The following is a 25,860-nucleotide window of genomic DNA, read 5'->3' as shown; positions in this document are numbered from 1 at the left end:
GGATGTACTCTGGTAAAATAAATGATATTTGACAGTTAATGGTGTTTGGGGAGATGTATGAATCCTTCATCATAGTTGGCACAGGCATTATAAATGAGAAATACTTTCTTTAGCAGTAAGAAAAGCCAGTGCTCATAAGAATGGTGGTATATGAAAAACCTATATTATAACTTTAAATCATTTGTACTACAAGAGCCAAGGGTTACCACAACCTTTCCTCACCCATTTCTCTCCTGTCTTATTATCTGCCCTCATTCCTCTTGTCACTTGCCATCCTGTGACAGTAGCAAGTGCAGTAGCAGGTAGGCAATCAAAGTGGGAGAAGAAAATCTTTTGCTGCACTGAGGAACTTAAATGTGTGTAAATGTCTTCTGGGTTATAATCTGACAACACTACTTGCAGAACTGACCGCTAAGATTTCTTACAGCATTTTTTAAATGCCAAATACAAAATGGATTCACTAACAGACCTACTTTCTAACTAGACACTACATTTCTAGAGCAGATACTCACATAGAGCTCAGATGAATAATTGCCTTCTTTATTTAAAATAACAGCATTGTGCTGGCATGAACTCAGGCTGGAAAGAAGATAGTATGTATCATGAGCTTTTTCTTAACCTAGATCCTTATACTGACTACATTCCCCAGACATGCATTAACCATGGCTAAGACCTTCGTCCAGTGAATGCACACTAGAAAATATGGCCAATCACAATCAGCCATAATTTGCTTTTCTCCTCCCTTTTGGTTGGTACTAAAGCAACCTTTCCTCTGGGCAATGCTTTTTTCAAACAAACAACCTTCTTCCCCCAACTTGTTTTTTAAAACTTCCCCATCTAGCCTATTGACTTGGTGTTTTTTTATGGTTCCCCATGCAATTGCTAAGTAGAGATGATCCAGTTTAATTTTCAAGATCAGTCAGAGCTGAGCAGATGCTGCTATCTGAATGGAATGGAGAACAGGCTCATCTTTTTCCCCAGTCCTTTTATTTTCCAAGAGAACCCTTCTAGTTTTCTGTAGGTGATGAGAAATGAATTTGGATTTGTGAAGATGCTGCTGCAGGTCCAGCACCATTTCCTCAGAGGATGAATGGCTCCATAAAGAAATGAACATTGCTACTGATTATGGCTGATGACCTTTCACCTATCAACAGAATACCATAATTCTGAGTTTTGATGGCTTAATTAGTAAACCACAATATGGTTTGATGCACTGCATGTCAGCATTGATGCTGGGGTTCACTGATATCCATATCATTTCTTATAAGGCTACGATGTTGTGAACCAAGCAGTATGAATGTTGTTACATAACTGGACATATAGACTGGGTTCACATATCATAGTAAACTATAATGTGGTTTGTTTGGTTTTGACTTAGCATGTTGTACCAACCCAGCTATTGTGATTTTTAAATAATGGTTCATGTCTTAGCACAATATATGAATCTAGGCTATTGTGAATTATTCAAGAAACCGTGATCCAATGAAGAAAGCATGATGTGTAAACCAAATCAGATATAAAACAGCCTGAACATGGCTTTTTGATTCCATATACTGTATACCTTAACCAAAGCTGGCTTCCATTAATAAATTGTTTTTAATATGTTAAATGTGATTATTTTGCTCACTAAAACATGTAAGTAATAAAAGGCCAAACTTTTTACATGAAATACATATAAGTTTTAGCATGGATGTATTTTCTTTTTAAAAATAATCTGGATGAGTAAAATGGAGAAAATTGGGAGAGAGATCTAACTCTTTCACTGCTCACCACCCAAAGTTTGTTTGTTTGTTTGTTTATTATCCTGACTTTATTATTTTTAACAATAACTCAAGGCGGCAAACATATCTAATACTCCTTCCTCCTCCTATTTTCCCCACAACAACCCTGTGAGGTGAGTTGAGCTGAGAGAGAGGTACTGGCCCAAGGTCACCCAGCCAGCCAGGAGCGAAGATTCCACAGGCACCAGAGAATCCTGTTTCTTTCTTGATCAGTTTGCTCTATAGGTGAATCACATTTTCTAGGAAATGCAAAGTTTTTCACCCTAATTTGAGTTCATCCAACTAAACGTTCTGAGCGGGCGGAAGTTAGAATAGAGATGTCAGTGAAGAAATATAGAAACAGTAGTGATTACTGCATGTAGAATTGCACAATGAAGTTTTTAATTAGCTGCTTGCCACATCTCATTGAAATGTGAGCAACAAAAGTACCATGAGATTATTCTTACATTCGTCTTTTTATAGATCACAAAAACGTTCAGATTGACTTTAGGGACTTTCTAGATAGAGAATTTTCATGGCCTTCCATTTTAAATTAACTATATATCAAAATAACATTAGTGAATAATTGCAAAATTCAGAGAAATTTGTGCTGTTGACTGGAGGCTGTATGCATTAAGTGCAACAGTACCAGTTTAAAAAATTAAAGAAGGAGAGTACTGTAAAGATGTTTATCTCCTGCCTTTGTGAAAAGGCCAGGGTGCTTCCTGGCATCTGAAAAATAAAAGGTAATGAATTTTTAACTATGGATACCTTTGACACAGATCTCAGATGTTTCTGGGTCCAGTGATCTTCCTTATGAATGAATCCAGCACCATAATCCTGGGAAGATGGGAAGACATACTGAGTCAGGTGTTGCCTGGTCTTTTATGTGTTACAGAAAATGTTCAAATCATCTTGCTTGACTATAATTTTATATGATTGTGACTCATGGATTATAACCAGAGCAATTTTCAAGAGATTAAGTGGCTTTTACAGCCAGCTGTTGTGATGTGATCTAGGCCCAGGGAGACTGGGTATAAAGTTAACAATTTGAAGTGTAACAGGGAAAGTCTGCCAGTATCCTTTCAAAATAATACAGTTCAGAGACCAACTAATGTCACTAGGCCACTGGTCAGGAGAAATCACAAAGTTTATCTCTACCCTTAGCCTACCGAAGGCTGAATATACAATACAGAAAAAGGAACCAATGAAAACCACTTGAGCAGGAGACACCCCAAATACTATGTAAACTCTGCAGCTTTAGTTTCAGATTTCAGATGTCACTGATACTTGTGAAGTTGATGTTGTAATAACAGATGATATGTGGTGAAAGGCAGAAATGTTTAGTGGCCTATTCAAAATTGTAACATCCTCTCTCCCTACTTTAAACGTCCATCATAATCCAAACTTTGATATATTCTCATTTTGCTAAAACGAAATGAGCAAAAGCAAACTTTTCTTCACTTTTCTGAAAAAAATCTGCTTAATAAATATTTCCTCTGGTCTAAATTTTATTTATTTTATTTATTGCACATACTGTGCAGATGATATTGCAAATGATAGTGTCTCCAATACAACCCTTCCCTTGGACATAGGCAATGACCACATTTGGAAACTAGAGATATATCTAATCAAGTTTCCTTTAATATATGAATTTTCCTGTCACTCACGGTCTGAATATATTTTGTGCAGCTGCTGAAATCAGAGCAAATGGAAAATCGGAAAGGAACAAAAGTCACAGTGGTACACTCAAAATTTTTGAATTGGAATGAGTTTGCAAGAAATGAGAATGCCTCGTGAATGTCCAGATTGCGTTTTCAACATGTTTAGTAGAGTTCTCTAAGAAAAAACCATTTGAGGCACTTGATTCAAACCACTTGAGGCAAATGAAAGTGAAGGGGAAAATCAGGCATGGGAAGTTTTATGATTTGCCTGTGAAATTAAGGAAATAAATAGCTAAAATTAACAAAGGGGTTCATGATTAACACATTATCCAGTAATGTTGGCCATTAACTCTAAGACATGCATATTTATTACATATGTGCAATAACCACAGAATTACCCCTTAATTCCAGTAGCAGTTCAGTTCAAACTGGTTTGTACCAGTTGAAAATTAAAAGGAAATCTCAAAATGCTTCAATAGGTTCTACCTGGATCACAAATGGAGGCATATCTATCATTTGAAAACTCTTTGTATTGTGTCCCCTTAATATAGATATGGTCATCTCAGCCAATCAGGAACTTCCAGAAGAACCATTCAGTCTGAGCCTCAAGCTCAAAGGGATTCATATACAGTATTTAGACACAACCTTGTCTGTCCTTGGAAACTGATCAGGGTCAGGTGGGTTAGTACTTGAATAGTAGACTGCCAGGGAATTCCAGGACTGTAGGCTAGACTGGGAAGTCAGAAAACAATCCCAAAGAAGCAATTGCCAGGTGCCCCTTGGCAGGCTAAAACTTGACTGAAGCTTCCTGGAAACTCAGCAAAGCTCAGCTATGAATGAATTTTTACTGTAACACCAGAAAAGGAGCCATTTCCAGCATTTGATTGCCTGTGAAGCTGTTTTCCCACCTTATAATCTCTTGGGCATAATTTTGGTGTTTTTTCTTTCCTCTTTTCCACAGCTTAATGGAAATCCAACTTTATGCTTCCTATGGTCCATGCTAAGAAGCATTTGTTTATTGATGTTCTCCAAATTCCTTGGATGGTCATTTTTAGCTTTCATGAACTGTCTTTTTTTAATTATTATGGAAATAACCCAGACTATTCTATATACCTAAAAGGGCCTGGGCTCTCCTCATTAATCCTATGAATTCATCTAGAGGACAGTGATAGGACTCCAATTCACTATGGGGCAATCATATTTAAAAGACTGACATTGGTCTTTCTCTGAGTTTTTAGCTTCTGGAAAGTATTCATTCACAGCCAGATCCAAGATAAATAACACAAACATATTTACAGTTTGTGTTATTTTAGTTTTTCAGGAGAGTTTTTAGAAGGAGGGTAGAAAGGATTGGTAATTGCAGCACAAGACCAGCATGAGTTGGTCCATTGCTACCTTCTTGTAACTTGCGAGACTTTAATCCTGAGATCAGAAGAATCAAATGCTCTCCCCCTCACCCGCCCCCATGATTTGTAAGTACAGACCAATTCCCTTATTTTACTATACATATTGTCTTAGGGCCAGAGAGGTCATAAATGGATTTGACTCCATGCTTTGTATTTCTTAATATCTCAGATGAAATCAGGATGTTTATGTTACTTCTAATTAGAGGGAGACTTGTGGCTTTGTCTGGAGAATCTGTTGTGTCCTTGTCTGACTCTGAAGCACTGGTCCCTTTCATTTTTCCTTTCTATCTCTCACCTAATCCTCCTCTAAAGCGACTTGAAGGAGATTTAGGTAGATAGGGCTGGAAAGCTATTTACTTTTAAGTGACCAAACTTAGCCACATCTTACCCAAACATTCAGTCAGTCAGTCTCTCAACCTTCAAATGAACTCTGATTATTCTGCTGCATGCTACCACTACAAGCTATTACACTCAGCTTACCTTGCTTTTGATATTGTATTGATGTCATTGTGCTACACTGTTAAATGTGCTGCCATGCAATATTTGATGCTGCTGCTGTATCTTTTCCTCTTCTAGCCCTGGTCCCTCAGCTTCTTGTGCAATCAGTTCTACTTAGCCATCTGGTCTTAATGGCTAATATAATCCTCTTCTGGCACTGTGTACATGCTATTTTTACAAATTCTGTTCTTTTAAAGTAGGTGTGCATTTGACTCTGTCACAGAGTTTGCTTTTTCCTAAAGATATGTGGTATATTATTCCAGAGCGAAAGCTTTGGCATGAACAAAGAAGTGGTGATTTCAATGGTCCCAGGGGTATCTATATTATCCTTAAGTCTCAAGAACAATACTTGCTCAGACAGGTCAAGCTCAGTTAATTAATAACTAGACAAAAGAAGTGATATGAATGTATGAAGCTGGCTTGTCCTGTGGCAGACTATTGGTACATCTCATACAATATTGTCTACCCTGATTCATAGCAGTCTCCCAAGATCTCAACATGAGGCCTTTTAGGCAGTGTTCCTCCACTACTATAAACCATAATGTGCTATGTTAGGATTGGAGTTAATGTATTCTGTGAACCTAGCCACTGTGGACTATAATGTTTTATGATTGAGTCCAGAGGTGTGGCGTAGAGTGGTAGGCGGCAGTATTGCAACCGAAAACTCTACCCACGACCCGAGTTCAATCCCAGCGGAAGCTGGATTCTCTGTCAGGTAGCCTGCTCAGGTCGACTCAGCCTTCCATCCTTCTGAGGTTGGTAAAATGAGCACCCAGCTTGCTGGGGAAGGTGACAACTGGGGAAGGCAATGGCAAACCACCCCGATATAGTCTGCCAAGAAAACATCGCGAAAGCAGTGTCCCCCCAAAGGGTCAGACATGACTCTGTGTTTGCACAGGGGACCTTTCACCTTTCACCAGAGGTGTACAACCTGTGGCTGCAGCAAACTGAATCATATTACATGAACCCAGTTTAGAAAAGGATTTCATAAAGCAACTTCTCAAAAGGAATTTCAGAGAGAAAGATGGCATAGTTGGGAAGAAGGGATCATGAAGTCTGAACATGAATGAGACCTATAGAGAGCCATACTTCTGATCCTTGGCTGAGACAGATGCTTAAACAGATTGCTTATTCTAAAAATGGGCCCCTATTCTCCTTACACTGATCATACCTGAAGGCAACCTTATACTTTTTAGAGTGGGAATCCAACTGAGTTTAGATTCCATGTTCTCATTTCATTTGGCTATATGATGTTCTGTGTTTTCTTCCCCATCAGATTGCCTTCCTGCTTTCAGTAAATTCCCTGATGAGACAGTTGTGCAGTGTTTAAGATAAGTAGCTGAGGCAAACCCAACTGTTTTGGGGAGTTTTTGCTTATACTGTACAAAGGTAGTGATTTTTGTTCATATGTCATTAGAATGATTTGGAGTGAAAACCCGAATTGCTAGAGGCTAGTTTCAATTCACTGAAGACCTTCAAGACTGGTGCAACATAGGTTGCTGTGTTTGAGAGAGAAACACTGAATCTTCCATGTTTAATTTATGCATTCTTCCCATCTGGAGTTTAGGTTCTCTGTAATTAAAAGATATATCCTTAAGAGGATAATGTATACGGCCTTCAGTGGTATAGATGTGAGGAAAACTATGCTTTAAGGTTTTAGTGTTTGGCCTCTAGTTGGGGATGACCAGTGGAGTGTCTTAATGTCCATTCTCTCTCTCTCTCTCTCTCTCTCTCTCATTCACACACACACACTTCACAGAACAGTTCTGGCAATTCAGAAATGTGGCAAGGGGCAGATATTTTCTCATTTTATACCTTTGTCCATGGGACAATGAGCCATCTTTCTCCCTCCAGCTTTGAACTTGCAAATCCAGAAATCTATATTCAAATTGCAATTCTCTATCTCTGCTCTCTGCACAAGGCTACTAATGAGAAGTTTTAGCATTGATTTTCTAATGTAAATACTGCATAGGCTGTTGAAGTGATCACATGAAGCACTAAAACATTCAATGAATTCCAAAGTCAACACAACTCCAAAATATTCAACACTTTATCAGACTTCAAAACTTAATTTTTCCATGCCAGGATCTTGGCTTCATGATTTATATATTAATTGTTCTGTATCAAGATCCCCACTGAATACTTTATAAACATTAACTAATCAGAGTAATAAAAATATCATTGCTGTTCCTTCTCAGTGCATGTTTAGCTTTGCATTCTCAGTGCAGGTGGCCACAGCAGGTGAGGGGTCATGCATACATCTATTTGCAGGACACGTTAAGTGTATGAAAACAACTTTCAGTCATGCTTAACAGCAGTGCTTTGGGTCATGCAGAGAAATTATTTGGTTTCCCCTCCTCCTTTTAACAGAACAAATTTAGATTTGTTGCTTTGGATTATCACCTGAGAATGTGATTTAAAATCGGTAAGATAAAATACAGTTTCTTTCAAGCTAAACTCAACTCTTGATGACTTTATGAACACATCCATGTAGTTTTCTTGGTAAGAATATGGAAGCAGTTTGCCTTGTCTTTTTTGAGGATTTTTCTTTTTGTCTTTTTACTTCTCAGTCAAGTTTAACTTTGGGTATTATTCCCTAGAGGTTTCCTCTCCACATTTTAATCAGGACCAGGCCAGCTCTACTTTCAAGCTCAAAGCGGGCCAGGTGCTGGAAGCCATTGTCCAAACCAATCATAACAGTCTGTGCTGTAATACATCACTAGTTTTCCTGAATGGCAAAGGTAAGGAAGAAGAAGCAAGTGATATGAATTGCCATAGCATCTATTCCATTCGCTACTGCCTTTCCAGTCTGGAACTTAGTTCCTCATGGAAGTGATTACAAGCAACTGCTTGTCAGCAAAGTGAATCCTCATCGCTACTACCTCTTTACATTTCTTATAATTTTTAATGACATACTATGTTCTTACTGACCATGTATAAACTTGTGTAATTTTGTCCAAGAGTGTTCTAACCCATTCAATCACTCACAGGCTCCAAACTGTTAAGACATCTACTGCATCTCCTGTTTGACCTGGAGTAGAGATGCAATTGATGATACGCAGAATGAATGAGTGATCTCTGTCTGTGTTTTCATGTAGATTTTGAAAAGAACAGGCAAGAGGACCAACTCGAGTCACCTTGCTTTGAAATGCCCAAGGACTCACACTGTTTTCAACTGGTATTGATGGAATCTCCCAGTCAAGAAGGAGAGGATCTATTGTAGAGCAATCGTCCCAGTCTCCAACGCTCACAGGTGATACGATGGTTGATGGTACTAAATGCTGCTGGAAGAACTGTGTAATGGTATGTGGGAATGACCTTGGGAGACTGGGCCTAGAGACACTGTCTAAGGAATGGTCAGATTAGAGACAGCATAGTCCACAGCTGGATAGTGGGCAGGGGAAGAGGATCAGAAGAGACCCTCCCTAATTTCTTCGGGTGTAAAGGAGACAGGGGGAGAATTGTACTTGCAAGATTCTCTTAATGTAACCGAACAACACAGTAGAATTAGCTCATCTGGTCATGTTTCCTGTCTGGTCCACCTGGTAAGGAGACAATCTGCCATCCCTTGTGGTCCCATTGCAAGCTATTCACAAAAGCATGAGTCCTGACTGGAAGGAATCCAGATAATTGGTTTCCTTCAACACACTGCCCAGGCACTCTGCCTAAAAATGATAGGTTGAAGACAAGTTGATAATTCCTTAAGATGGCTAGGTCACATGATGGTTTCTTGAGGAGACAGCAAACTACTACTTCCTTGAAGGCTGGCAGGATCACTCCCTCAACATGCATTCATCACTTCCTGCAACCAGATTGCCATTCCCTCTCTAGCCACATGTATCAGCCAAGAGGTACAAGAATCTAATTTACAGGTGGCTTAACTCATTCCAAAGAGGACCTATCCACTTCCTCAGGTATCATAGACTTGAAGCAGATATTTGGGAGAATTACTTTCAGACCATTTTCAGCTCAGAATTATTAAGAACCCAGTGATGGTCCCCCACTGTAATGCACCTCCTGAATGCCTGTGTCTATAGGCAAGGTTAAGGATCTTATTACACAGTTGAAACCCAGGAAAGCTCCTGGAGGTGATTTCATCCCTCCAGAGTCGCTAAAGGAAAATAAAAATTGGTGGGCTCCAATGCCGGCTGCCCTATTTACCTATATTAACAACACAGCACATTTTTCATCTGAGTGGAATGAGGCCATAGTCATCCCTCTTTATAAGAATAAAGGAAATAAACCTAACCCTTCCAATTACAGGCCAAGTTTCCAGTTCTGAGAACATTCAAGTGTCCAATGTCATTTTTTCCAGAAATAGCTACATTAACATTGTAGAAGGTCTAAGATGTAAACATCCCGACAACCATTAGATGACATCAAGGATTCTGATTTTTCTGTATCTTTTGGCTACATCTAGTGGTTGTCTGGAGTTTTGCAATCCAGATCTGGCAGCTTACCAGCTGTGTGCTATACATCATCCAGCCAGAAACACAAAAAAAGCTATTGTTCAAGCATATTATGAGCTCTAACTTTACTGTTTTGTTTTTTGTTACAGGGATACTATACATGTTTAATCAGATGGCAAAATATTTTATTCATATGACCATATAATCACCCTGGAAAACTTATAAAGTGTTTTAACTTGCAAGTTATTTCCATGTTATACTTTTCATTCCTTCTTTCTCTCTGTGTGTGCGTGTGCATATCTACTGTAAATCAGCAATGTGATACATCATACAGTATGTTTCCTTAGTACATTGTGAACATAGGTTAATCCTAATTAGAGGTATTGCATGATTAATATTTTGATAGTTCCATAATTCAATCAAACTAATTTTGATAGTTCCATAATTCATTTGTATTGCATGATTAATATTTTGATAGTTCCATAATTCATTTGTAGAACTCTATAATTAACATTAATAGCACTAAAGCATCATAGTCATGTTATTAGTCTTATTGAACATTTCTGTCATTCAGTTAAAATAGTTTCTAGTTGGATATGAGCTCCTCTTACATAGAATTATTTCATTTTAATGAAATGTTGAAAGAAACCTTGTTCTTTCAAATCATGACTTCTGTAAGAGTTGATCTATGGTGTGAAGCATGTTCAATTTTGGTTCAAATACCTGCTGAGGCAGAACCTACCTGGATGTATCTTCTGTACCATGCTTTCTCCCATTCTTTCCCTTGGTTTCCTGTCAGCGGAATGGGCATTTAAGTAACCTTAATTGTCTCAGTCCAGCAATGGAGAACTACATGTAGGAACAGATGCTAAGCCTGTGCAAGAGATACAGTTTCAAACTGCGATGTACATCCACGTTTCCCTGCTGAACCACTTGTATGTAACTATTGATGTGAACCCAATCTCATTATTTCCTGTTTTGCAGGACTTTAATGGGATTTATTCAACAGTATTATAAAATAAAGAATAAAATGGTTTCAAGAATGTAATGAAGCATCAGTCTATGTTCAAAACTGATCCATTGTTGTGGGGTGTAGTGGTATACCTTCCTTTCCAAAGTGCTGAACAACCATTTTTCTTTTCTTCTCTTTGTTTATTTAAATATAAATATCTTAGAGAACAGGACCATGAACCATTCTCAGTTCCCTCAGCTGCTGGCAGATGAATATGAAAATATGAAAAATGAATATGAAAAATGAACAGAGCTGAATTAAGTTTTATTTTACCTTGAAGCTGATACGACATTACTGGACACCTGCTTTTTAACTCATTCAAATTTATCAGCAGGAGCCAGATCTTGGAAGGCATTGTATAAAACTGCAAGAACTTCATACAAAATTGAATCTTCAGTTTGGAGAGATATAGTCTGACTTATGCTTACATCAATATACAAAACACTGCATATACTGACAATTAGTAACTATAGCCCATCAACATCCATAGGGATTTGCTGCCAAGAAACAAAAATGACACTTTTACATTGATGTAAACAGCTAGTTTGGTCTAGTGGTTAAGGTGCTGGGCTAGAAACCAGGAGACTGTGAGTTCTAGTCCCGCCTTAGGCATGAAAGTCGGCTGGGTGACCTTGGGCCAGTCCCTCTCTCTCAGCCCAACTCACCTCACAGGGTTGTTGTTGTGGGGAAAATAGGAGGAGGAAGGAGTATGAGGTATGTTCGCCACCTTGAATTATTTATAAAAATAATAAAGGCGGGATAAAAATAAAATAAATAAATAAATAAAATAAAATTCCTGCCCTCTGGGTGACCAGCAAAAAGTGGCCAATCCAGCAGCTCTGTCCATGAAGCCTTCTCCAATCCATGATGCATTCCCAAGAATTCCTTCTCATTTATTTAAAATGAATACATCATGCTTGGATAATTGGTTTCCTGCTTAAAGTGCCTCTTAGCAACAGCAGTTGCTGCAGTTTCCAGGCACAGCTGCAGGAATGTCATTTGAATGCCATGGCTGTCCATAAGGAGCAATGACAAAGGGCTAGGTTGGACATACAGATTTAAAGTCCTTTTCTCACTTGCAGTTCAAATCAACACCAGTGTGCCCTGGCAGCTCTGATATTCCTCCTTGATTACACAACACTGGCCTTATTAAATTGCTAGCTCAGAATTAAATCAGTCTTTTGTCACCACTTCATATTACTGCTTAAACTGAGAGGGTCTCACCACAACAAAAAGGTGTGAAAAAATTGTTGCCCCATTTTGGCCCAGCAATACTAGATAACCTGGTGCATCCTGAGATGTAGTCAAAGCCCCTTCCCCCTGGCATTGGCCAACCTCTCTTCCAGTGTTTATCCTTTCAGTTAGGGTCAAGTACCTTCTCTATCCAACCTTCCACTTTTTCCAGTTGAATCCTATAGATCAGCCTTTCTCAACCTTTTGACCCTGGAAGAACCCTTGAAATATTTTTCTGGCCTCAGGGAACCCCTGCACATTCAGGCTCAAATATAGGCCAGAAGTTGCAAAATGATTATATTCCTTTCATGTGTAGGCCTGTATAACTGCATTAACAGTGTTCTTAAACTAGAAATAAAGAATGAAACTTACCTCTTTAATGTGAAGTTGCCCAAATTTGAAATAATTTTTAAAAAGAAATCGTGATCTTCCATGGAACCCTGGTTGAGAAACCCTGCTATAGATAGTCTGCTTCACAAACATTATAAGGAATTGGTAAGGTTGGAATTGAGCAGGATTAATGAAGGGAGTGGTGGAAGGGTGACTTTATGCTATTTTAAAATAGTGGTGGTGGGGATTCTATGCAGATCTGCACAAATCCAGATTGATGACAAAGGAGGGAAGGTCACAACTGGTCTCAATGTGACATATTTTCTAGTCTGTGGACTACTGAAGGTGGCCCCCACAGCCTTCCTTCCCTGTAGCACATTTGTCTTCTCCAGACAGCATGATGGAACAATGCTTGGTCATGGCTTCTTATTTCAGCCTCTACTTATCTCCCCCTATACTCATTTGTTCTTTACTGCAGAAGAAACTGATGTGGGGAGGGAGGTGGAACTGACACCTTATTGTTGACACCTTAAAACAGCACCCCCCCCCAAAAAAAGCCCAAGCACACTGAAGTACTCTAGATATAAAAGCAGTTAAAGTGTGCTCTAATTAAAATAAAGGGACAGAACTGGATCATTGAGAAACTAAAGTCAAATTTGTCACTAGAGCACAAAATGCTGCTTTTAATTACAGGACTTTGGGGCTTCCAATTTGGGCTTTTTGAGCTCTTGTATAGATACCAAAATTCATACAACTTTGTTTATAAAACGTAGATTTGGCCCATAAATAAAATGAGGTGGATTTGGTGCTGCATTAAGATATGTAGAGCCTATGCTCTGCCAACAGATGGGATAGAGGTTGAAGTGACACTGTCCAGACTATCTCTGTAAAATCAGCTTGATTAGTTGTGTGGTCTTGACTGTACTATTGGATGCATCCATAGATGAAGGTGTCACTAAAGGCATAGTCAGATCAGGACATCTACTTTTGATTATTGGTCTCAGTTGTTGTTGTTTATTCGTTTAGTCGCTTCCGACTCTTCGTGACTTCATGGATCAGCCCACGCCAGAGCTTCCTGTCGGTCGTCAACACCCCCAGCTCCCCCAGGGACGAGTCCATCACCTCTAGAATACCATCCATCCATCTTGCCCTTGGTCGGCCCCTCTTCCTTTTGCCTTCCACTCTCCCTAGCATCAGCATCTTCTCCAGGGTGTCCTGTCTTCTCATTATGTGGCCAAAGTATTTCAGTTTTGCCTTTAATATCATTCCCTCAAGTGAGCAGTCTGGCTTTATTTCCTGGAGGATGGACTGGTTGGATCTTCTTGCAGTCCAAGGCACTCTCAGAATTTTCCTCCAACACCACAGTTCAAAAGCATCGATCTTCCTTCACTCAGCCTTCCTTATGGTCCAGCTCTCGCAGCCATATGTTACTACAGGGAACACCATTGCTTTAACTATGCGGGCCTTTGTTGTCAGTGTGATGTCTCTGCTCTTAACTATTTTATCGAGATTTGTCATTGCTCTTCTTCCAAGGATTAAGCGTCTTCTGATTTCCTGGCTGCAGTCAGCATCTGCAGTAATCTTTGCACCTAGGAATACAAAGTCTTTCACTGCTTCTACATTTTCTCCCTCTATTTGCCAGTTATCAATCAAGCTGGTTGCCATAATCTTGGTTTTTTTGAGGTTTAGCTGCAAACCAGCTTTTGCACTTTCTTCTTTCACCTTCATCATAAGGCTCCTCAGTTCCCCTTCACTTTCAGCCATCAAAGTGGTATCATCTGCATATCTGAGATTGTTAATGTTTCTTCCAGATATTTTAACTCCAGCCTTGGATTCCTCAAGGCCAGCTTGTCGCATGATGTGTTCTGCATACAAGTTGAATAGGTAGGGTGAGAGTATACAGCCCTGCCGTACTCCTTTCCCAATCTTAAACCAGTCTGTTGTTCCATGGTCTGTTCTTACTGTTGCTACTTGGTCGTTATACAGATTCTTCAGGAGGCATACAAGATGACTTGGTATCCCCATACCACTAAGAACTTGCCACAATTTGTTATGGTCCACACAGTCAAAGGCTTTAGAATAGTCAATAAAACAGAAATAGATGTTTTTCTGAAACTCCCTGGCTTTTTCCATTATCCAGCGGATATTGGCAATTTGGTCTCTAGTTCCTCTGCCTTTTCTAAACCCAGCTTGTACATCTGGCAATTCTCGCTCCATGAACTGCTGAAGTCTACCTTGCAGGATCTTGAGCATTACCTTACTGGCATGTGAAATGAGTGCCACTGTTCGATAGTTTGAACATTCTTTAGTGTTTCCCTTTTTTGGTATGGGGATATAAGTTGATTTTTTCCAGTCTGATGGCCATTCTTGTGTTTTCCAAATTTGCTGGCATATAGCATGCATTACCTTGACAGCATCATCTTGCAAGATTTTGAACAGTTCAGCTGGGATGCCATCGTCTCCTGTTGCCTTGTTATTAGCAATGCTTCTTAAGGCCCACTCAACCTCACTCTTCAGGATGTCTGGCTCTAGCTCACCGACCACACCGTCAAAGCTATCCCCGATATTGTTATCCTTCCTATACAGGTTTTCTGTATATTCTTGCCACCTTTTCTTGATCTCTTGTTCTTCTGTTAGGTCCTTGCCATCTTTGTTTTTGATCATACCCATTTTTGCCTGGAATTTACCTCCAATGTTTCTAATTTTCTGGAAGAGGTCTCTTGTCCTTCCTATTCTATTGTCTTCTTCCACTTCCGCGCATTGCTTGTTTAAAAATAATTCCTTATCTCCTCTGGCTAACCTCTGGAATTTTGCATTTAATTGGGCATATCTCCCCCTATCACTGTTGCCTTTTGCTTTCCTTCTTTCTTGGGCTACTTCTAGTGTCTCAGCAGACAGCCATTTTGCCTTCTTGGTTTTCTCTTTCTTTGGGATGTATTTTGTTGCCGCCTCCTGAACAATGCTGCCAACTTCTGTCCAGAGTTCTTCCGGGACCCTATCTACTAAGTCCAGTCCCTTAAATCTATTCTTCACCTCCACTGCATATTCCTTAGGAATATTAGTGAGCTCATATCTAGCTGATCTGTGGGTCTTCCCTAATCTCTTTAGTCTGATCCTAAATTGTGCAAGAAGAAGTTCGTGATCTGAACTACAGTCAGCTCCAGGCCTTGTTTTTACCGACTGTACAGATGTCCGCCACCTTTGGCTGCAAAGGATGTAATCAATCTGATTTCGGTGTTGTCCATCTGGTGAAGTCCATGTATAAAGCCGTCTCTTAGGTTGTTGGAAGAGAGTGTTTGTTATGCAGAGTGAATTGTCTTGGCAAAATTCTATCAGCCTGTGTCCTGCTTCGTTTTGTTCTCCCAGGCCATACTTACCTGTAATTCGAGGTGTCATTTGACTGCCCACCTTAGCATTCCAGTCTCCTGTGATGAAAATAACATCTCTTTTAGGCGTGTTGTCCAGTAGGTGCTGCAGATCCTCATAGAACTGCTCTACTTCAGCTTCTTCAGCATTTGTGGTTGGGGCGTATATTTGGATCACTGTGATGTTAGATGGCTTGCCCTGAATTCGAATTGAGATCATTCTATTGTTTTTTGGATTGTATCCAAGCACTGCTTTAGCCACTTTACTATTAATTATGAAGGCTACTCCATTTCTTCTGTGGTCCTCTTGTCCGCAGTAGTAGATCTGGTGGTCATTTGATGTGAAGTGGCCCATTCCAGTCCATTTCAGTTCACTGACGCCCAGAATGTCTATCTTTAATCTTGACATCTCACCAATAACCACATCCAATTTGCCCTGGCTCATAGATCTTACATTCCAGGTTCCAATGGTTTGTTGATCCTTAGAACATCGGATTCGCCGTTCACCACCAGCACCGTCGGCCGCTAGCCGTCCTTTCGGCTTTGAGCTAGCTGCGTCATCACGTCTGGGGCTAGTTGAGCTCATCCTCTGTTCCTCCCCAGTAGCATTTTGACCATCTTCCGACCTGGGGGTCTCATCTTCCGATGGTATACCGACATATCTCTGGTTGTACTGATCCATTTAGTTTTCACGGCAAGAATACTGGGGTGGGTTGCCATTACCTTCCCCAGGGATCACATTTAGTCTGACCTCTCTGTCATGACCTTCCCGTCTTGGGTGGCCCTTCACGGTTTAGCTCATGGCATCATTGAGGTGCTCAAGCTCCAGCACCACGACAAGGTAACGATCCTTTGCTGAAGATTGGTCTCAGTGGCCCACCACTATTCAGTTCTCCATGGTGGACATTGCTGGATGGCAGACCAGAGAAAGTTCTTCAGATAAGGGATATTGTGGAAATAGGATGAAAGAGGATAAAATCCTTGTTCTACTGAAGATCTGAAAGATCAAGCAAAGTTCAGGAAGAGCTTTGGTATAATTAACAAAGCATTGATATGGTGGGGGGAGGGACTCCCTTGTAATGTGGCCATATGATTTCCAGCAAACAGCAATTGAGTACTACACAAAGATGAAAAATACCCCATCTTGAGTATCCATAAACAGCCTAACGTTGTGTCCTTACACTAAGCAGCTTCATAGGATCCTCTGGAGCAATCATTATGCTGTCCTCAAGAAGATCTTCAAGCAGTGCAGAAGTAGCCTCATGATGCTTCTTCTGCCCAACTATGGAATCAGCTCAAAGCAAAGATTCAATTGGGTGATTTGCAGATGGAATTTTGCAGACTGTGAGAACTATTATAAAACAAAGGCATAGCTTTCTTTTGCTATCGTTGCACAATTCTGCAATGGTGCTTTCTCAGCTCTCTTCACCTCTGCACAAATTAGGTTTGATTGTTGGTGGGCTATTTCTTTGTGTCACATAAAGTACAATGTATGAACTGGTTTGCCTTGGTAGCCTCTTTGTTATCGGACAGAGTAATATACTTCTACATGCAGATTTGTCTCATCCACCATGTTGCTGGCAGTGGTTAGCCATGGGTGCAAGGAAGGGCCAGCTGCTACTTTGTGTGATTGTAGTTGTGTTTTCTTTGAGGGAGCACCTCATATGCATGCACTCCTAGCTGCTAAACAAATCAGGTTTAACTCTTTTTTTGCTAGCTAGGTTTGGTTCCCTATTAAGCTGTCAGTGCTTGCTATTGACAGTAGCTATAATATTGCTGTCGTCTAGCAGCCACACATATTTATAACTCTGTAGAGCAAGCCACTCCTTGTAGCCCTTGATAAGAGTGGACCCCACAAAGAAAAGAGTTCAACCAGAGTTGACAAGCTTTTTTTTCCCCTTAACCAATGTTTCTACATTTTTCATTTAGGTTATTTTCCTCTATTGCTCAGTGGTAACATACTGAAGATATGAACAAGTTCAGAAGAAAAATTGACCACTGATTTTCCTACTTGATTGTATGAATTCACCCTACCACAGAGTATCAATATATTGTACTTTTTCCAATCTCCATACCTTGCCAACAGTTCACAATGATAGATATTTAATGCCTCCTCCCTAAACCTGAGTACATATAATAGCATTGGCTCTCCCTGTCCTATTGCCATCCTTTCCTTTTCCTTTTCCTTTTCCTTTTCCTTTTCCAGTACCCTGAGCACTGTAAGAGAGGCTTGGTAACCTCACCCAGGTAGTCATTCCTGGTTCCTTAGGAACCAACACAACACAGACTGCTACCACAAAAGAGCAAGGGCAAAACAACCAACCGATTTGCTTGAACCACTCTGTTTTGCATGCAATAGGCAGCATCAGACACAGTAGCACATCAGACTCCTTAGAATCATTTTTCCATGATAGGAGACTGGGGGAAGTATGCAATGCCTTTAGTTGTCAGTGTGGTCATCAGAATCCAGGCTGTGATTACACAAAGTCCTGCTTACCCACCTCTCAAAATAATCATGCCCATAGCTTCACAGAGGGTTGCTTTGAAAGTGCTGAAATGGGAGACACCACTGCCCAAAGGCACCATTTCACCTCTGGCAGTGCATCCCTGGAGTAAAGAGGGAATATATTATTGATTGTGCCATATCTGTACTACATCTAGATAAAAGTTCCATCAGAACTGGAAGGGAAACTTGTTGTTCCACATTGCCTTCCCTCTATCCAAAGCACCACAGGATCTGGAATCAGAATGCTGAGTTTGCCCAGTAACTATCAATGAATTCCTCTATAATACAGAAGAATCCAACCTTCGCATACTTGAAATTTGACTTGTACTGGTCTGGGAGTTTTATTAGGCCCTCTTCTCTAAGCTGTTCAGTTTTACTGTAGATGGAAGCAGACAAGAGTGAAGTGCGAAGTCCACAATACAAAAAACAAAAATGAAGTCTAAGGTTGCCTCCTCCTTCCTCCAGTAGCTCACTGAACAGCATCTCATCACAGAAGTAAAAGTGGGGCCTGACTGGAAGGCACATATCACAGCTGCGTCTAGTACAGAAGAAACATAAGAGCGTCTCTCAGCAATGACCTCTGCCAATGTGCAGTGCCAACTAGAGAGTGGGAGAAGGTATGGACAAGCAAATCTAGGAAATCCAGGTTGGATGTCCACACCGCATACATGAAGCAGAAACAGGCTTCTCTCACCACCAACAACACCGGGGAGCAGCCTTCAGGTTAGGACAGTGTTTCTGAACCTTGGCAGCTTGAAGATGCGAGAACTTCAACTCCCAGAATTCCCCAGCCAGCATGGCTGGCTAGGAAATTCTGGGAGTTGAAGTCCACACATCTTCAAGCTGCCAAAGTTCAGAAACACTGGGTTAGGATAATGAAAGGAAAGAGAGCCACTCCGTTAGCTTAGCGGAGAGAAAGTCAACAATGTTTGGCTCCTTTCCTTGAACTGTTTCATTCCAAATGCGTCATTATAAGATCTTTGTAACTAAGAACTAGTGTCTGCATTTGCTTTTATCATCTTCCTTCCAAGCTTTTGGGGTTATCTTTGATCTTTTAAACTACTTTGGGAACTCCTTTTAGCTGAAAAGAAAGAAACCTTTACAGTAATAAATAAATAAATAACACCTGCCACAATGTAGCACAAAATGAAAGTTCAAAGGAGGAGGAGGAGGAGGAGGATGCTAATACATAATGGATTGAAATGAAGAAGTTTTCTTAGTTGCTTGCCATGCTGGAGGAGAAAGAATGCAGGAAAGTTCAATTGCACAAGCAAAACTCTGCTTCTGGTCTTATGGATTAATAATAGTAATAATATATGCACATATTAATACATATTAATAAATACTATTTGTAGATAATGGATAATAATTTATTTATTGCTCTTTGAGTAAGTTTGCATTATGCATCACTTCAAGAAGACCTATGACAATCCTGCTAAGAGAAATAGCATTTTCAAGCTTTGCAGTCTTAATACTGCTAGCATTTGTCAGTTACTGTAAAATGAAGCATGGTCCATACAGCAGAAAGGGCTTTCTGGGCAATCTGATACACATTAACTTAGAAGTGAATCCCAGTTCATGGAGACTTTTTGCTATGTGCAGGATTGCAGAAACATCTTGGCTAAAAGGAAACTTGACCTGAGAACCTTCTTGTCAGGTATTCTCCTCCTCCTCTAAGCTATTATGTAGCATTTATTCCAGTTCAGCCCAGCTCATGACAGCAATCCACAACTTGGTGCCCTCCAGATGTATTTCGATTACAATTTCCAGAATGCCCAGCCAATCTATCACGTGTTTGGCAAAATCATGTGGATTTAGCCCAGTACATTTAGAAGTATGCAGGTAAGACATTACAGGTTTATGCTATATTGCATATGCTTCTTCTCTCCCCATCCCCACTCCTTATTTTCCCTGAAAGACAAGAATTCTTTGACTAATCCAGGATCCATTTGGAAGGGTCCATGCTACTCTTGGTAGTAGACATATAATATTATTAAAATCTGTGCTTTATACACTATAATTACCAAATACTCATGTAGCACATCCTGAAATCTTCTACAGAACCCAGCCCTGTTGTCAAGGGATCTTTTCCTTGGCAAGTGGCATCTGGTGAGATGGTATTAGGAAGACTGGTTAGGCAATAGATGGAAACGAACTTCACATTCCCACCCAGGTTAGTTTAATTGGCCATGAACAAGTGACAACGCCTCATTTCATGGCAACAATCCAATGCAAGCCGTGTTTAAACTACAGCACAGGTTTTGAAAATATGCAACATTTCAACACAAATGTCTGTTGCACTGATCTGTTGCCTTGTATAGGCAGATCCCCTAAGGTTGTACAACTGCCTCATGCTGAGTGGAAGTGTTCTGCCTGGATACAAGAGATGACATAAGCTCCCTCCCTAAATAAATCCCACTTTCCTCTCCTGGTAAATGGTTTTTCCAATTGATTTTAGTGATTGTCCTGCCTTTGATATGTGAACTCAGCAGACAGTTGAGCCCTTCTGAAGTCCTTCTCTGTTGCCTGCTGTTCTCCTGCTGCACATTCTTCATTCAGCTGATTATGGGTTTGGGGGGGGGGGAAATAATTCTGGGGTTTTTTACAAGTCTATGATATATTGAAACAATATTGGGCATCTTGCACAATAGCAAAGAATAGCAAGTACAGCCTCTAATGACTCCAATTTCTAACAGAGTTTCTTGAAATATGTCTTTTCCTCATCACATCAAATAGTGTTTTCTATCATGCACTTTGATAACATTGTGTATGTGTCTCACATGCATATATACATTGCAACGTTCATGAGGCCTTCTTGTTACCTACAATAAGCCTAGAAGAAACAGTCTTGACTTAAACTTTGTTACTATAAGACTTTCACCTGAATCTCTCTTGCTTTGCTATGACTGATAACAGATGGAGCAGAGGAAGGGGTTACCAGAGGTTAGCATTATCAAGTACTTGACAAGGCCTGCGAGCTAGCATGTGGACCCACAGCTGACTCCTATAGTCCTGTAGCCTTGCGACCCCTTTCTGCTCTTGTTGGCTGGTCATCTGACCTCTGTGTGCATGTGAACAGGAACAGCAAAGAGAAGGATCAGTAGCTTCTACTTAGTGTCTAGTACCTCCTAGGCACTAAACCAAACTGAGAAGGGGAGAAACATCAAGCAAATGGCACTGATAGTAGCAAGGAGAGGAGACAGCTGAGGACACATGCTAAGGAATTCCCCAAAACATGAATTAATAGTGACAAATTCAGGCCTTTAGTCCCCACTTGCCTTAACATCAATGGAAGGTTTTCAGTTCCTCTTACAATAACCAAAACACTCTTAAACTGGTTGTGTTATTGCAGTGCACAGCATATGGATCTCCTATTATATTCCCTGACATACCACGGGCAAAGATGGAATGGAACAATTCATTCCTCACTGAAACTGCTTTTTCCATACAACCACACTTAGAAATGTATACTTTACCAACAAATTGTGTAGAAAAAGGAAGTTATTATGGAAAAGAACTTGCTAAAGTATTATGTTAGAGAAAACATACATATGAGGACCGCCCCAAGCCCCCCAAAACAAACCACAAACCAAAGCAGAAGCAGGATGTAGCAAACATGTATCCAAGGAAAAGTGAATGCTAAAGAAAGTACATCCGACAATTCATCAAACCATAATTCCCTGTTTATATGTGTACAACCATAGAGAGGTGCAACAGATACTTTTACCAAAAGCTCAGTGCATATCAGGTCTTCCTTTCCTTCTTTTTTCTTCAGATGTCCTGCACTATGCTGACTGTATGATAAGCCCCACAGTCTTCTAGCTGCATTGACTTTGTAATGCCAAGAGATCCATTCCCAGGAGATTATTTGTCTCAAGCATTATTAAAAAAGTTGAGAGGAGAAGCAACTCCAGTGACTTCAGCTATATACTAAAGAAAGGTGTGCTTGTTGAATTGCTGGCTATCAAATAATCTTTTAAGTCGTAGGAGCCATGTCTGAAGAGAAAGAACCATAATGTCAAGAGGTCAAAATAGCAGCACCAGAGCCCCCTGAACTTCTCCCCTTTCGAGCCACTTGCTAGATAGCTGTTAGTTGCTCTTCAGGAGGAAGCCTTAGACCATTCTACTTTTCTGTGTCACCTTGTGATAAAAGGATGGTCAGGACTTCTACTGAACAATCCAACATCAACCGTCTTTCGAAACAGGCTCCAAATATTTTAAAGCAGCTTTCCCCAATGCCCCACATCCTCCAAAAGTGTAGATTTCAGTTCCCAGAATTCCACAGTAAGCACTGCCATTGTTGGGAATTTTAGGAGTTGAAACCAGAACATGTGGTGAGTGCCCAGGCTAAGGCAGTCTGTCTGTCCTCAAGTGCCTCCTGTCTATGCCCCACTCCCTGTGTCTTAAGATGCCATGTTGTCTGCCAGAAAGCTCTTGAATAAAAGGATAGAAAAATAATGAAGTATGCCATTTTCAAACTAGTATTTTCTGATATAAAATGTATGTTCCTTATGGAAAATTGGTAGAATGAACATTAAATAAAGACAGCTTCAGTCACTGGAAGCACAATTGAAATCTAACGTAAGAGTCTGAAAATGTGAAACCTAGCAACGTTCATGCCTTGGCTTTGGATTCATTTCATTGAAGCTCTGGTTGCATTCACACTTCATATCCTTTAGATGGAGGTGGGGTGAATAGCATTTTGATTTGGACATCACCAGCGTCTGTGAACTTCTTGTTAATTGGATATATGTGACAATACAAAATCTACTGATTGTCTACAGTTCATATACTGGCAACACCCCCAGTTGTGTACAGGGAGAGCAAATGAGCCTCTATTTCAAACTCTCTTTCCTTCTCAAGGCCTTAGAAAAGACAAGTTCCAGGACCCCTGAGAGCTGGCTATAAGCCAAAAGCTGGCATGTAGCAATGAGTCAATGCTGAGTCCCAAAGCAGCAAAGCACTAGAGATAAGTAAACAGGCAAATGGAGACAGAGGTTAAGATTAAAGTTCAACTGGAGAAAATGAGCAGAGGCTTAAGCAGTGTCCACATGGCACAGACAAGATGCTTAAACAGAGGAAGAGGTGCTTGTGCAATGTCTGTATAGGTCTTGACAGGTGGGGATTGGTCCTGGGTCCTCTGACTGGTTAATTTAGTGTTTAGTTTGGCAATATAGATGGTGCCATTACAGAGTTTGGCATACAGAGGAAATCAAATGTTAGTGGTGCTAGGACCCCCAATTTGGGGCTTTTTTCTGAATACAGTCTATAAACTCTCCCGGGCAAATGCTGTAGAATTTGATTATAAATCGAGGTTCACTCACTGATATGAGGATGGGTGTATTTTGTAAAAGCAAATGGCTGCACTTGTGTGTGTGTGTGTGTGTGTGTGTGTACATATACATATATACACATACATACCCCAATATATATGCAAAGCTGAAGATGGAGGAGCCGGCATTTTCTTAGTACTTCAAATAGCATTTACCTTCAATGCAGTTCATAAAATTGTGTTTAAGGGTTAGATCAAATTAAGAAAATAGACAATTATGCTTGCATTGTACTGCACTTAACAGGGGGTTATATGTGATGATCTAAATGGCCTCTTTCAATTTTATGGTTCTATACTCATTTATTTATTTGTTTATTTATTAGACTGCTATCTAGTCTTTCCTCCTGGAGCTCATGATGATGTCAATAGAATGCCCTTTTTCCCCCACAGCTGTAACTGTGTGAGGTAGGTTGGTCTGAGATATACTGTCTGGCTCAAAATCACCCCATGAGTTTCCATGGCTGGGGGTGGACTTGAACCTGACTCTCCCTAGTCTTCATCCAATACTTTAATCATCATTCCATAGTGGAAGCAAGGGTCTTAAAGCCTGGTTTTGTCATTGGGCCTGGGGATCCCACGGAAGTACAGGGACTGCAAAATGGTGATACTGCTTGTAGGTTTTGGAATGCACTCTCCTGTGTTTTTGTTTTTGTTTTATTTATAGTTTTGAACTGTTTTTAATTGTATTTTTGTTTTAATTGTTTTATTTATGTTATTTGAATTGTGTACTCAGAATATGTGAGATGGGTGGCGAGATAGATAGATAGATAGATAGATAGATAGATGATAGATAGATAGATAGATAGATAGATAGATAGATAGATAGATAGATAGATAAACAAAAAATTCCTCTCATCCATATGGGTGGTATGTGTCTTCCTCAACCTCGAGTCCTCTACCAGAGGCCTGGGAGTTTGAGGGTTCTGCGCAGTATCTCACCTGTTCCTAGCACTGCACTCTTCTGGACAGAGAGCTCTGATGTTGCTCCTGGGTTCTGTTGGAGCCACTCTCCCAGCATGGGGGTCACAGCCCAGAGTGCTCCTACCACCACTGGGACCACTTCGGCCTTCACTTTCCACATCCTCTCTAGTTCCTCCTTCAGGCCCTGGTACTTCTCCAGCTTCTCACACTCCTGCTTCCTGATGTTGCTGTCACTTGGCATCTATCACCACTATAGCCATAGCCATAGCCAAATATTATGATACCATCGAATTGTTAAGATTTTTTGTTTGTTTTTAACAGAAAATGTTAAAAATGGCTTTGGATCCAGTAGCATCTCTATTCTGCTTCCTGATTATCACTTGATAATCTGAAAAATTTGCCAGGAGTAGATTTACACTTACATGTTTGGAGCTTTTGATACAAATAAATAAGGTCTCTTGGGCAGAGCCGTCTCCAACCAGTAGAACTCTCTCTTGGCAGAAGGGAATCTCTGCTTCATCTAAGCCCATCCCAGGTGATCTCTGATGAGCCTAATTTTACTACTAGTAATGGGTCCATTAAAATCATAGAAAAAATCTCTTACCAAATAATATTTTTTCACATATACTTTGTTTGTTATTTTTCTTCCATTCTTTACCTCATTTAGCTATTCCAGTTCTAACTTAGGAAGTAGTTTGCTCTTCAATGGGGCAGCGATCAACACTGATAGAAACCTAGAGTTGGAAGGCGCCATCTAGGCTATTAAATCTAACCTGCTGCTCAGAGCAGGAATCCAAATTAAACTATCCCAGCCTCCCTTGAAACACATCCATTGAAGACTACCTCTCTGGGTAATTGGTTCTTATTGCTGGTACATTTTCCCTACCATTCAAGGGGAAATTGCCTTCCTGTAATTTATATCTTTTATTCTATATCCAGTTATCTGGAAAGAGGGGGAACAGGTCTTGACTTTCTTCTCTGTGACACATTTTCAGATATTTCAAGATTATTATCATATCCCCAACCCTTCCCCTACAATCATATCCAGGCTATATATACCCAGCTCCTCTCTTCATAGGACTCATATTTTCTAGACCCTTGATCATCCCAGTGGCATCTTTTCAAATATGTTCACAGTGTGCTGCCTAGAACTAGAGGTAGGATCTGACCAAAGTAGAATAACATTGAATGATGTCCTTGTAATCTGGAGACTATATTTCTGTTGATACAGTCTAACCTGTGATAGCCTCTTTTCTTTTCTTTTCTTTTTTTGCAGCTATATCACATTCTGATTCATACTCAGTTTCAGTTAAGAATGAATTATTAACTGTATCAAGCATCCTGGGTATGTTGGGTCAGTGCACAACGTATATCCTCTAGAGGGTGGGATGAAGGCAACTGCATGTTAACTTGCAACATAGTCC

General features: G+C 40.2%; 1 long non-coding RNA gene across 1 annotated transcript; it reads left to right on the top strand.

Annotated features, from left to right (window-relative positions):
* The first annotated feature begins 8,031 nt into the window (after positions 1-8,031).
* Positions 8,032-10,691, top strand: LOC134492303 (uncharacterized). Its single transcript, XR_010067423.1, has 3 exons — positions 8,032-8,581; positions 9,887-9,990; positions 10,537-10,691. It is a non-coding gene; the product is annotated as an uncharacterized LOC134492303 (long non-coding RNA).
* Positions 10,692-25,860: the final 15,169 nt, after the last annotated feature.

Source organism: Candoia aspera, chromosome 2 (genome assembly GCF_035149785.1).
Source record: "Candoia aspera isolate rCanAsp1 chromosome 2, rCanAsp1.hap2, whole genome shotgun sequence".
Lineage (NCBI taxonomy): Eukaryota > Metazoa > Chordata > Lepidosauria > Squamata > Boidae > Candoia > Candoia aspera.
Note: the sequence above shows the minus strand (reverse complement) of the source record. Positions and strands in the feature narration are given on the sequence as shown.